Source organism: Cricetulus griseus, chromosome 8 (assembly GCF_003668045.3).
Source record: "Cricetulus griseus strain 17A/GY chromosome 8, alternate assembly CriGri-PICRH-1.0, whole genome shotgun sequence".
NCBI lineage: Eukaryota > Metazoa > Chordata > Mammalia > Rodentia > Cricetidae > Cricetulus > Cricetulus griseus.
This window is the reverse complement of record NC_048601.1, coordinates 59,208,321-59,223,032: the sequence shown is the minus strand read 5'-3', so window position 1 is coordinate 59,223,032 and position 14,712 is coordinate 59,208,321. Positions and strand designations below refer to the sequence as shown.

General features: G+C 36.6%; 2 long non-coding RNA genes across 10 annotated transcripts in view; one reads left to right on the top strand and one right to left on the bottom strand.

Annotated features, from left to right (window-relative positions):
• LOC103163383 overlaps positions 1–14,712 on the top strand; it is a 66,019-nt gene that overhangs the window by 11,949 nt on the left and 39,358 nt on the right. For all 9 annotated transcript variants that reach the window (XR_003487508.2, XR_003487507.2, XR_004771014.1 and 6 more), the window contains 2 exons: positions 270–402; positions 889–1,012. This is a non-coding gene — a long non-coding RNA (uncharacterized LOC103163383). The remainder of the gene's footprint in view (positions 1–269; positions 403–888; positions 1,013–14,712) is intronic.
• The window catches only part of LOC113831505, a 44,916-nt gene that overhangs the window by 8,956 nt on the left and 21,248 nt on the right, over positions 1–14,712 (bottom strand). The gene's annotated exons all lie outside the window — the stretch shown is intronic.

Sequence of the window (14,712 nt, the reverse complement as noted above, 5' to 3'; positions counted from 1 at the left end):
TCTGCATTTAGTGGGATTCGCAGCATGGGATCATCATCACAGAAATCAGCTCCTTCTTCATTAGCAAAGTCTCACCTATTTTTTTTCCTTTTCCATCTTGATTCAGTTGGTTATTTCATTTTACTACATCTCTTCTGAAAACAGGATTGTTTTTCTGAGAAAAAAATTATTTTATTTCAACTGTTAAACCACTGCTTGTGGTTACTAAATTATCTAAAGGCTCACTGCCTCCAACCCTGATTCCCATCTCCTATTTTCCTCCTTCCCAGTGGTCGATCACTGACAGTGGGGTAGGGAAGACGACGTGCTCTGCTACATAGAGGAGGCCAGGAGAAGACACCTGGGCCACTTCTGTCATCTCACATGGGTATCACAAAACTTCATGCTTGAGTTCTCATAAAGGTACAATTTCTCACAGTCACAGAAAACTTTGGTTTTAAAAATGATGAAAAAAAATTAGTTTTTTTTAAGTATTTGACATATGTCTTAAAACTTTCTTCCAGCAGGATGGCTTGGGAAGGAGAGAAGCTACATATCTTAACTTAGAGCTAGGACTAACAAAGGAATTCAATTTTCTTATAATAAACTTGCAGATCAAAGTTAATCACAGGATTAAAATTCACTAGATTAAGAGGAAAAATACACTACTAACACATCATAAACCTAGATATGAATTTCAATTTACTAATGTTGCTCATAGTAGGCTAAAAATTACACTCTTATTCCCTATGATGTAATCTAGAAAGGAACAGAAGATTTATAAAATCAGATTCAAGAAAGATATTTGTCCAACAGACCAATTTACTAAGAAAAACATCATCTCATATTAAATATAAAATTCTGTCAGATTCAGTACAAAAATAAAAGAAACAATTGTCTTCACTCCAGAGTAAGTGAGCACATTACACGGGAAATTTTACAGAGAACCATGTGCTTCAGGAAAGGCCAAATGGCAAGACGATGTCTGAGAAAAGAGGTCCAGCAACACATCACTGAAATGCTTAACCTGACAGTAAGTGAAACATGTGATTCATGCCTGTTTATACATTATTGCTTGTTTTACCTTCCTTATTTCAAAGGAAATTATCACCAAAAAAAGCCACCTAATTATTTGCAAGTACTCACTTATGATGTTTTCCAAGAATTATTGATTATATTCAAACTACTGTCAGGAACTACCTTAATAATAACTCATTGCCACTCCTTTCTTTTAAAATTTACTAAATTTTCTCCCTTTCTCTTGTTACATGTATGTTTGAGGTGCTGGGGAATCAAACATAAAACCTTATGCATGCTGGGCAAACACTCTATCACTGACCTACCTCCTCAGCACCTCATACATGTAACAGTCTTGTTTTTAATTAATTTGTCATTGAAATTACAGACTATAGCTTATAAGTATACTTTACAAAGTAGCATGCCTGAACTGTTCTAAAATGTTTACCTTAGCCAATAGATTCAATGATATTCAATGTGAATTAAAAATCTGGATATTTGTTAATTACAAACAGCTGTGCAGAAAGAATAGAAATTGTCCTGGTTCCAGAGGTAACAATCAATAATAATGTTTAAGATGTAGTATTTCTCAAGCTTAAGCTCGGTCTGAAGAAGAACTCTTCAGAGTTGCTAGTAAGAGAGAAGGTGGCAGAATTGATTGACATACAACTTTGAGTTGAGGTAGCCAGGTATTTGGATCCCAGATGCCAGGAATAGACAATGCTATCCAAGAACTTTCTGAAATAAAGCGCCAACAACCTCTTTTTATCAAATGAGATCCACTTTATAGAGTGTATGGCAAATTTGAGCTTGGTACTACAGACCTCAGAGCATTCCCTCATCAAAAAAGTACTGAGTGTACTGAGTAGCCGTAATGTTCTTACTGCCATGCCAAGATGCAGAGATAAACAAAGTTATCACCTATCTTCACTTGATCTTCTAAAGGCCAAATAATAAGAAAATCTCTAGTCTTATTACATAGAAATCATTGTTATATGGTGGAATCCATAAGGAGCCGTTAATTGTGCAGTTCATGGGGGATTATTAGGAAATATTTCCAATACAAAACAATAATACCTCAAATGTGTGCTTATAACTCAATATATTTCTTCACTAAGTATAGGTCCTGTGTACATGCTATGATTATGGCACTAGATGGACACACACACACACACACACAAACACACACACACACACACTGTCCAGAGTAATACAGAAGCACTGTCAGTAAGTCAAACATTGATTGGATGAATAAATTCCTTAAGAAAATCAGTGGTTATAAAACAAAATATTTGACTTTGAGGTATGGAATCTGTTCTTTAAAATGTGATTGAAGAATATACATTAGTCATAAATAAGGTATATTAGTCAGTATTCAGTAACTAAAATAAAATACCATATTAAAGGGCACTTTATCTTAAGAAAGCAGTTCACTTGGATCATGGTTTTGAAGCCAGAAAGTTGCATGCATGTGTTCATGCATTCACACAGAGGCCAGAGTTCAATCAAGTGTCTTCTTCATTTACCTTCCATCTTAGTTTTTGAGACAAGATCTCTCAAAGGTTTGGCAAAACTGGCTAACCACCAAGTCCAGTGAATCCTCTGTCTCAGCCTTCTCTATGCTGGAATCACAAGCAAGTGTCATCATGTCAGGCATGAGTGCTGGAAATCTGAACTCAGATCCCCATGTTTCTATAACAAGCATTTTAACTGACTGAGCCACCTCCTCAGCCTCATCAGTTGTGTTTTTTTAGAACACCCTTCTATTCAACAAAGAAATTATGATTCCCTGAGATTATTATCCCTTTCTAGATCAGGACCTTCAAAGAAATGACCACTTTCAAGGTCAGGACCTTCAACGACCTCAGTATTTGTATTTGTACTAAGCTCTGCTTCTTTAAAGACCACACTATCACCCAACATGGCCATGATGAGATCACAGCTTCCTCTGTAAACACACTCAAACCATATCCAAATTACAGAAGAAGATTGCTGTAAAATTGATGCCACAGGCACAAGGATACAAAAGAAGTAAGCAATCACATGAGGTTCGTATGGAGAAGCAACTCAAAATAACCTGGCATATTTTAGGAAATGAAAGGGGAAGCAAGTGAAGGAGTATGGTACATAAGCAGAAGTAGATAGTGCGGCAGGATGAGCATGAAATGTGGGACCCAACAAAGTCCTGCAGGGCTTTCATGGTAACTGAAATTCTGTCTTTCCTGAAAGTATGAAGAGCAGACACTTGGGACTTAAGTGGGAAAATGAGTCGTTTAGTGTTACAGAATTGATATTGATAACCTAAGCTTGGTGTCCTTTCTTGTCTGTCTTTGAGGCTTCCCTTTCAATACAGGAATGTGGAGAACTGCTTATAAGACGTCTCAGAAAACTCAGAAACATTGAATTTTATCCTTTGAATGGAATCTGTAGAAAAGCTGAGTGCTCATATGTTTGGGGTAACTATAAAAGGGAAGTCCTCCAAATTAACTTTTACACAAAATTCAAAGCTTCTTATGGTATAAGTAAAGATTTTCTAATTCAATGATGTGTATATAGTTAAAACTCTATGGGAATCAGAGCAGTTGTTTACAATAGAGATCACTGAAAGACATTTTTGGAGGAAGAAGTATTTACTGGAAATATTGTTTATAATTCTCCAGGCACATGAGAAGCAAAAGCAGAGTAACTTCCTGTTCTATTGGCTTAAATTGTAAACTGAGAGTTTCCACCTTTACTGCATGTATCCAGGAGAACCCATTTATCACATTGGCCCTCAGTAATCCTTGGGGATAAGAGCATGCTGGAAAGACCCATCCATTTGTCTTCCTGTTGGAGCTCCTCAGACCCTACTTACCTGGTTGACCTGGCTTCAAAGAATAACACATCTGAATTAGTCACCTACAACAATAGTAGCATTCTGTCTTGGTTGGGGTTTCTATTGCTGTGAAGAGACACCATTATCACAGCAACACTTAATACTGTTGGTTCACTTACAGTTCACAGGTTTAGTCCATTATCTTCATTGGGAGAAGCAAGGCAGTCTGCAGGCAGAAATGGTGCTAAGGAAGGAGCTAAGGGTTTTACATCTTGATCACACATACAACAGGAAATGGTCTGTCTCGATGGGTGTTGCTTGAGCATAGATAAGACTTCAAAGCCTGGTTCCATAGTGTCACATTTCCCACAACAAGACAACACGTACAACATTACGGCCACACCTCCAAATAGTGCCACTCCCTTTGGGTACCATTTTCTTTCAAACAACCACATTCCAGTCCCTGGCTTGAAAATGCTTGTAGCCATGCCATAATGCAAAAATGCATTCAGCCCAAATTCAAAAGTACCATGGTCAATAACAATCTCAAACTTATTTAAAGTCTAAAGTTCAAAGTCTCATCTGAGATTACAATTACTTAACTGTAATCCCCTGTAACTATATATCAAAATTTTTGGATGGGAACATACTAGGGAAATATGAGACAAATAAGACTGAAAATCAATCAGCTGGGCAAACTCCAAACTCTGTATCTCCATGTCTGATGTTGAAATGCCTTTCAGATTTCCAACTCCTTTTAGCTTTGTTGAGAGCAACATACTTCTTTGTCTTGTGCCAATTCCTGGTTAGCAACTCCACTCAGCAGGTATCCCATGACTCTGGCATCTCCAACATCTTGGGGTCTCCAAGGCAATCCAGGTTTCTTCACATCTTCACACTCTCTAGGTTCCCATTCAGGGACACCCCTGACATATGCCTTGACACAGAGGCCTTCTTTAATTATGGAGGCAAATTCCATAGGCCCTTTATTCTATTCTTACCTCCAGAACCACATGACCAAAGCTGCCAATTTCTTGTGCTTACTATGGCTGAAACATAGTCCCCTTGCTCAATTACATCTTCACAACCTTTCTGTTTTCATTTTTTTTTTATTGTCTAAGATTGGCTGTCCTGAAACTAGAACTGTAGACGAGGCTGGCCTCAAACTCAGAGGTCCACCAACTACTGCCTCTGGAGTGCTGGGGTTGAAGAAGTGTACTACCACACCCCGCTCTAAGCTTTTGTTTAATTGCCTTTCATTGGAAATTAAGCTGAGTGTTATCTTGCCCTGAGGTCATCACTTCCCATTTCCTAATCTGTTTATCTCCTTGAACACAGAATCCACTCCATTCCCTAGTAATCCTTTTCTCCTTAAATTTCACTTGTATTTTACTCTGCTCAGCCTGCTCCCTATCATTATAAATCTTCATTAGAGTTTCCACTAATAAGCACAGGATGGAGTCTATACTCGGCTGTTTTGAGATTTCCTCTGCCAAGGGAATTAATCCAAAACTCTTAAGTAAATTTAGCCTCAGGCAGACTCTTCTGACAAGGGCAAAATGCAACCACTTTCTTTACAACAATGCTCTCTAGCCAACATACTAAAAATTTTCTTCCCCCAAACCTTTTGAACAGGTATTCACAGTTCAAATCACACTCAGCACCACTGTCTTCATGTTCCTACCAGGATGGTGCATTGAATAGCATTTAAAGTATTCAACTGATTTTTTAATACACAGTTCATATTCCATATTCCTTCAAACACAGACATGGTCAGGTTATCACAGGTATAACCCCACTCCTGAAACCACCTTCTGTCTTAGTTAGGGTTCCTACTGCCGTGAAGAGACATCATGACCACAACAACTCTTATAAAATGAAATATTTAATTCTGATGGCTCACTTAAATTTTTAATGTTTACTTCATTTTCATCATGGCAGAAAGCATGACAACATGCAGGCAGAAGGTGCTTGGAGATCCTATATCTTGATCCCATAGACAAAAGGAAATGGTCTCCCTCATAAATCATGGCTTGAGCATATATGAAACCCCAAAGCCTGACTCCACAGTGGCATACTTCCTCTAACAAGAACACAGCCACTCCAACAAAGCCACACCTCCTAATAGTGCCACTCCCCTTGGAAGCCATTTTATTAAATAACACCACACATTCTTTCTTGATTTTTTTTCTTTTAGAATTGGGGAAGAGAAAGTAGGAACTAGGTATAAAAGCCAATACTTGTGTGAGAACTATATTTTCAAAATTAGTATACTCTTCAAGGTAAAAAAGTATCAAGAGACAAAGGAAACTGCCTGGTAGGAGATTTGGTTGTGGATTGGTTTGTCCAGAGAGGAAGCTGTGATTTCATCATAGTCACATTGGGTGGTACTGTGGACTTTTAAGAAGCAGAGCTTAGTACAGATGACCAAAGTGCTTAGCACAAAATCTGGGGAAGAGGAGTAGAACAGTAGTGCTTATGAAAGTCAAAAGATATGTGTTTCAGGAAGAGAATTATTCAGACTGGTATATGCTGGTGAAAACATTAGAAATAAGGGTTGAAACACAAGTACCTAACTCAGATACATGAGAAACTGAAGCCATGCCACACAGAGAATTTCAGTTCAGTTTATGAGGAACAAGATGATTATACTAATCAGAGAGGTTGATCAGACAATCAGAGAGGATTTTTTACCCTCAGAGGATAGGCAGAGGCAGGTGTATAGAAAGTACCCATGTCACAGATGTCACTAGGGTTTTCAAGAGACAGGTTTTATCAAATATGTTTTGGTGTTCTTCAATTTGTTTTGTTTTCTCTTGTTTTTGTGCCAGTGATAGAACACAAGGCCTTGCACATGCTAAACAGGCATTCTAAAACTGACTCATATCTTCCAGGAAAACAAGTCAATTTTAAAAGAATAATTAAAACAGAAACTTGCTACAAAGCTAGTGAAAATCAATGAATGTTCCTGAACTATAATATAAAGGGTTTTAATTGTTTGTTAGAAAATTTTATACAAAACAGGAAGAATCATTTGGAGGGTATAAAAATTCAACTAGCCACAGAAACCATTTTTGGTGGTAGTGGTGAGTAACTTTGATTTCCTTGTCTTTTCTGACAGAGAGAAGACATGATAGAATAATAGAAATTAAAAGGAAGGAGATGTAAAAAAAACCAACAACATAGAAATTAGTGCTGCCCAAGGTGCTAGTGAAAGGGCAATGAGTGAAGGGAAGAAGTATTAAAGCCTGGAGGCCATGAGCTCTGAGATGAAGAGAAGTTGACTCCATTGAGGGGTTGTCATCAAGGATAGCTCAGACAGAAGAGGCTGATTAGCTAAACATGGGAATGTGAAATATTTGTTTCAGATGGCAGATGTTGGAGAAATTGCCAGCCAATGAGAGGTGATAGCATCTAGCTTCTGTGTGGTAAAAGGCATTTTCACCACTGAAGAAAGAGTTCCCCAAGTATAACAGACGAAGCCTAAGATGACACAAGTATAAGGAGTGTAGATCAAAGTCATTTATTTACTTATTTATTTGGTGTGTGTGTGTGTGTGTGTGTGTGTGTGTGTGCCTGTGTGTACATATGTACACCACATGCATGTAGTGTCAGCAGTGGTGTCAGATCCTGTTACGATAAATCTTTCTGCCAAAAGCTGCCTGAGCCCCACCGCCACGTGTGGGCTTTATGCCAGCCGCCTGCCCGAGTTAGGCCCAAATGAATACACAGAAACTTGTTTTAGGTACAAAGCTGCTTGGCCAATGACTAGGACTTCTCATCTGCTAACTCAGTCTTAACTATCATAAAACTATATATTTTATAAGACTTATCTTATCGGACACCTTATTGGCATCCCTCCTTGCTGGGATCACATCTTGCCACTGGAGCAGGAGGGGAAAAAAAAGGGGCGCTTCCTGTTTCTCCTTCACTTAAATATGAGTCTCCTTGCTATGTCACTTCCTGCCTGGATCACACTTCTCTACTACATTTCCCAGAATCCTCTTTGACTCCTAGTCCCATCTACTTGCTGTCTCATTGGCCAAACAGAATTTTTTTAACAATCAATAAGATAAATATACACAGAAGTACTTCCCTATCAAGATCCCCTGAAACTAGAGTTACAGGCATTTGTGAGCCCCCATGTGGGTGCTGGGAACTGAACCTAGGCCATCTTTAACAGCAGTAAGTAAAATTAACTGCTGAGCCATCCCTCTAGCTCCAACTATGGAATTTTGAGTCTTGGTTTGCCTGTACCTCAAATGAGGGATATAGAGAGTTTCTAAAGTTCTTCCTAAGGGAATAACTTTTTATGCTGGAGATAAGTTCTGCAGAATTTCAGAATATAATGCCCAGTATGAAGGGTTTCATCTTCATAATTAGTCTACAAGGTGTTTATTTTTCATTCTTTCCAATTATAAAACTAGGGCCAGGAAATAATGTATAGAAACCACAGAATTTACTAAAAATATCTTCTTAAACTCCGTGTGTGTGTGTGTGTGTGTGTGTGTGTGTGTGTGGTGTGGTGTGTTTAGTGACAACATTTTATAGTTTGCATGGTAGATATTGGAACCTCCTCTAAAAGCAAATATGTGGATGAAATTGAAGATAGAAACAAAAATTGTGGTTCATGTCTTTTCTGTCAACTGACAAGCCTTAATTTAAGACTGCCAAGTCTTATTTCATATGCACACTGAACATTGGTCATTAAGATTGAGATACTTAATATTATCCCATATTGCTTTTCATTTCCAAAGATTAAGACTTTAGATAATATTTAACATTTAAAATACTGAAATAATGGACAAACTTTTTGTAAATTTTTATTAGTTCAAATTAGGAACAAACTTGCTTCAGATGTCAATCCCTTCTCCCTCTCCCACTCCTGCCCCTCAATATCCCACCTGCCCCTAGCCATCCCTCCTCCACTACCCAGGCAGGGTAAGGCCCTCAAAAGGGGATCACCAAAGTCTACCACATTATCCTGGGTGGACAAACTTTTAAAAACACACAGGAAAGTGTGTTTTTAAACACACTTAATTTTTGGAATAGGGAGATTTAATGCAATTGTTTGCTGTGCAGATTTACAGTGATTGTTTCACTGAGCTTACTAGAAGATATCACTAAACAAGAGTGAATAGAGGAGACCATGAGGAAATCAGGAAGACCCTGAAAAGAAATTGAAGAAAATAATAAATAATGTCACAATTTATCAATTCCTGAAGGACCTGGGATTAACCATCCCATTAGTCAAAACTCTAAGCAACAATACCTTAATTTTAGTGATGTAAAACTGATAAAATTCACAGTCAATATTACTCACAACTTCTCAGTTGTTCTAACCTTAACCTCAAAAAGTGTGAATGTGTCAAAGTAAAATGGGTCAACAGTTGGTTAATTTAAAAAGTGGAGCATTAAATAGAGACTAGAAATAGAGACAAAAAGGGATTTACTGAGTTATTGCCCCAATGAATGTCTAATTCTATATCATCAGAATTAATGTTCCATACTTTTATTTTAAACATTATTCTCTTTTTATTACTAAGATATTATCACTCATAAAAAAAATACCACCAGACAATTTTTTTCCTATTGTGATAAAGTCCTAACCGATACTATATGGAAATTTTTCTCTAAATAAAACCTTTTGACTCAGATTGAAAGAAGTATAATGACCTTCATTCTATTTCATGTTAACAGTGCTTGGTAGTGGGATTTATGGCTAAGGAAATTGGCTTGCTCTTTCAGGCAGTACCACACTGAAATAAAGCTAATATCAGACATGCTGTCTGGGCTGCCTGACTTCAGCTGTTTATTTCACTGGTAATTAGTAGAAATTGCTTATATTCTGCTAAAAAGGTCATTCTCAGAAGAAATAGGAAACATCAGACAAAGAAAATATGAGTTGATCTCTGCAGCAGCAAGGATTTCTCTGCAGGAGATTGCACTGTGGCTTTCATTTTCACAACAACCAATGGGTGTTGCTATAGAAACCATACTGTTAACAAGCTAATGAAACAAGGCAGCCTTGGATAAATGATGAAACTGGAAGGAGGTGAATGGAAAGGCTGCAAGGTTTGGTTCTTGTAAATAAGCCTCTGGCTTTAAAATTGTGCCTGTCTCTCGTGTTTGTTGTTGTTTGTTTGTTTGTATGTTTCTTGCTCTTTTTTAAAATTAATACATCATGGATGACAAATAATCAGTAATATGAATAATGTAATAATTACAGCACCCATTTCCAGGTATGTTCTCAGGAACTGTATGATTGAAAAATGAAATTAAAAGCAAGAATAAACTCATCCTTTAGAATTTAGTACCTTAAACTCCAAAATGACCTGAATAAACAATGAAGTATCTGCTAGTCCTAATGGATAAAAATACTACATATTCATTACCTCAGTAAGTGCAATCTATTTGAGAAGTTGAGGCAATATAATAAAAAGTAAGATATATCATCTCAGTCCAACTATTAAGGAAGAAATTAATTAAAAAGTATTTTAAAGTACATACTTAAATTAAAATTTCATAAAACTCCTTATGAAACCTCAAGCTCAAGTAGTTGAAAGGTATATTAAGTTTACCTTTTGCCTATTAACATTCAGGTAAGACAAAATATAGGAAATTATAACCAAAGTATATAAAATACAAAGTATGTTTGTCTGTCAAGTCCTCTAAAATTGTCACATAAAAATTTCCCCAGTTAATTTTTTTCAGTAATTTCCATCTATTGCATGCCTAAAGCACTCTTCCCAAAATTAATCGCTAAAGTATTTCTGTACATACAGATTGAAAGAAATGTAAGCAAGTGTTTATTGTTAGCACTACTGAAAGGAGAAAAAGAAAAGTTATATATCCTCCATTCTGCAGCACCATGTGTCCTTCAACAATCTGTAAATGCAAACAAGGCTATGTATCCATGCCCAGTGTCCAAACTATATAATGTGTAATAGCTTGATGCTTTGTTTCCTCATGGTGGATCTCTCATTATTTGTAGAAGTCCATGAATCAGTGTTCACACATGATAACAAAATAGTCCCCTATACTATAGCCAGAAGGTGAAGTGCATCATCTTATTTTCTATTTTTCTGGATGTCTATGTTTTCATGCTTATCGTCATAATTAGTCCTTACTATGGTTCCTGCTCATGGATCTCTTCACAAGATCCCAGAGCTCATAAAGTGGTTGGACAAATGACTTACACCTCAACTCCACATCTGTTTTAATTTATTAAATATTGAAATAAATGCATCATTGTCTATCCAAACAATTACTTTGCCACTGTGCTCAAAAGAAGCCCTAATTGTGCCAAAGTTGCACAAAGTGCTGTATTTATAGACTCTATATCTAAGTTCCTACTGTAAGAAATCATGATGCTCTGGATGATAGAAGAGTTATAAAGGAGAGAACAAAAAGAGTCAAGAAAAATAAAAAAGTAAGTGTATTGGCAAATATCTATAAATGAGCAGAGACCAAAATTAAAAGTACAAATAAATGATGTTATCATTGGAGGTCTGGAAGACACAGGGGTGGATGTAACAATTACATCAAAGAATCTTGGCAAGCAAATTGCCCTCTTCAGGAGGTAAATGTTCAACTTTTAGGGATTGAAATTTTCTATCAAGTAAAAGAGCATGAGATGGCTTGAATGTATAGGGATAGAAGGACAGAGAAGAATATTAAAGCAATATGTTTCCAATATTGCAATGAATTTGTGGGGATGTGATTTGTTTTGGCAATGGAATACTCAGATAAACATTCCCCCTATCTTAGCAATAAACCACAAATAAACATATGGTTCTGGAAAAATTATAAGAAGGTTTTATAAAGAACATTCACTGAGCATTCAGGTTGTGCAAAAACAGGACACAGCAGCTACTAATCTTCAAAAGATACCAACAACCTACCTTTAAAATGACTGACAGACAAACCTTCATGGATTGTGCAGTGGGCATTGTTTCTTTAGTATACATTGACAAGAAAAAGACAGATAAAAATTTTCATGGGGGGGAATGCCAAAGGGACTGGCCCATCTGACCAAGTGAATGTAGGGAGGCTGGCAGGGCGGGGCCCAGGTAGTCACTGCCAGGTGAATATGAGACAGAATTGGTATTGGTGGAACAGAAATTACAGATTGTACATGTGGATCATGTGGAAGGAAAGCTTAGCTGCGTTCTATTCATATGAACTCTCTAAACATTTCCTTACAGGAATTTTAATGCAGAGGGACAATATCGCCATCAAATGGATATTGTTATTTCGGAAACTCAGTAAAAAAAAATAAAAACTAATGTGGAAAAGCTCTCTGAGTTGATTCTAAAAGGAAAATCGAGATTTCATCAATTAGCAGGAATAGATCCAGCAGTACCTGCTACTAATGATGAAATTGACAAATTGGGGGTATAAATTAAACCCTGGCAAAGAATTTGTAATAATTTTGGGGGAGAGATTAACAACCAATGTCCCCAAAGCAAGGGAATTCAACTTATAAAGTGAACTGACTGGATTCTTACTCCCATTATATGGGCAACACAAATAACTGTAACCCCTACATTCTATACTTATGCAAATAAATCAGAAAAGGCAAGTTATAAATCTGAAAATTTAAGTAAATGGATCTAGATTCTTATAATTCTAATAGTCAAAATTATATGATATTTTCATGGGGTTAATGGATCATAAAGATGGAGAAAGAATTGTTTTTCATATTGAAACCTGATTTTATAGATGATACAGAATTGACTTTATTACTTAATTAGTTAAAAGACATAATCAGAAATAAGAGTAACCCTATGTATATAACACACATTTGTTTCCATATGGGTCAGCCAGGCCCTCTACAACAAAGAAATGATGAAATTGATCAACTACTGATAGGAAATGTGCTAAAGGCCTCAGAATTTCATTTAAAAAAACACCGTCTCAATGAAAAAGGTATAAAAACAGACTTTTGTATGATAAATCTTTCTGCCAAGCCACCCAAGCCCTGCCACCATGTGGGCACCCAAAATAATAGACAGAGTCTTATATTAGGTACAATGGTGCTGGCTAATGTCTAGGATATCTTATCTGCTATCTCAGTCTTAATTATCAACCATAACTACTATTCTATATATTTTATATGAACTTATTTTATTGAGGATGCTGACAGAATGCATCCTCTTTCCAGGATCACATGGTGACTTCAGAGAAGAGAGAGGAGGAAGAGAGTGATTTCCTGCTTGTCCCTGCTTATATTCTGAGTCTGCCTGCTGTGTCATTTCCTGCCTGGATCACAAGACTTCTCTTTACTAATTTCCCAGAATCCTCCTCAACTCCTACTCTCACCTATCTTGCTTCCCTATTGGCCAACAGTATTTTATTGATCAATCAATAAGAGAAACATATACACAGAAGGACTACCCCCATCAAACTTTTCCATCACTTGGCAACAAGCCAAAGAAATTGTAAAGAATTGCCCTACTTGTTCTTTATGCAACCAAACTCTACTACCTGCAGGAAGTAACCTAATAGTACTCAAAGAAATTATATGACAGATGGATATGTTCCATTTTGTAGAATTTGGAATATTGAAACATGTACACCCCAGTATTGATACCTATTCAGGTTTCAATGGACAGCTGCTTTGAGTTTGGAAATGTCTAACCAGTCAATAACACTTTCTTGAAGTTATGGAAATCATAGGTATACCTGCACAAATATAGACAGACAATGGTCCAGCATTCATCTCTAAGAAAATGAAGCAGTTTTTCCTTATTATATTATAAAAGATATTACTGGTATACCAGAAAATCCTACATGGTAAGCAGTTATAGGAAGATCAAGCAGAACTCTAACAGATATGCTAGATAAACAGAAAAGGATGATAAAGAACCCCAGAAATAGATTGCATGGTGCTTTATTAACTTTGAGTTTTCTGAAACAAGGAACAACAGCTGTGGAGAGATGTTAGATAACAGAAAAACTAAGGAATTAAATCGACCAGTATACTTTAAAGATGTCTTGACCTATGAATGGAAACCACAACATTTGTTATATTGGGGAAAAGGTTTTATTTTTTTTTTTTGTTTCCATAGGGGGAAAAATAGCTATGGATGACATCAAAATTGAAAAAGATTTCCTGTGAACAAGATACCTCTTAATTAGAAGAGATGACATTTCATCAAGCAACATGGCCATTTTATCCATTTGATCAGATATAACTTGCCAAAGGAGAACCTCTCCCAAATTTAGGGTTGGGAAAAGGTTTTGTTTTTGTCTTTTCAGGAGAATAAAGGTGTCCAGCTAAGTAATCCAGAGACCACTGGACAAATAAGACATCTGATGAAAAAGAAAAAAAATTATCCAAAAATTTTCCATAAGAAAAGGATTAAATTGGCCTCTTGCCATACTATATTTCCAACAGAATAAAATTTCACATCTTCTGTTTTTCTGGTTTTTGTTTCTGCTTTTCTCTACAGATATATAATACAAATGGTCTTTTTGTAGTCCCAGTCCAATTAAAGATTAAAGCTGGCTCTGGAGTTGGATTGTAGCTCTCTCCTTCTCTAAACCCCAGCATGTTTATTAATGTGAAATCCCAAATCTCTGTCTTTTGTCAGAAGAACCACCTGATTTGGAACAGAACAAAAACATATATTTAAAGAATATTGCATTGCTACTAATCTCATAATCATTTGGTTTTATACTGAGTTGTAACAGCTTTTCTTAATGGATAAACTATAGTGAGAGCCAATCCATAGTCTGTAAGGTTAAGATATCTTTATTCAGATAAACACAAGCGAAATGCAAGCCAGAGTGTGCCAGGAACCCCAGGGCAGGCAGGCCAGAGAGAAGGGCTCCCATGTGCCTTGCAGGCCCTTAAAAACCTATTATGAATCATCCTGCCCTCACCTTGACCATGC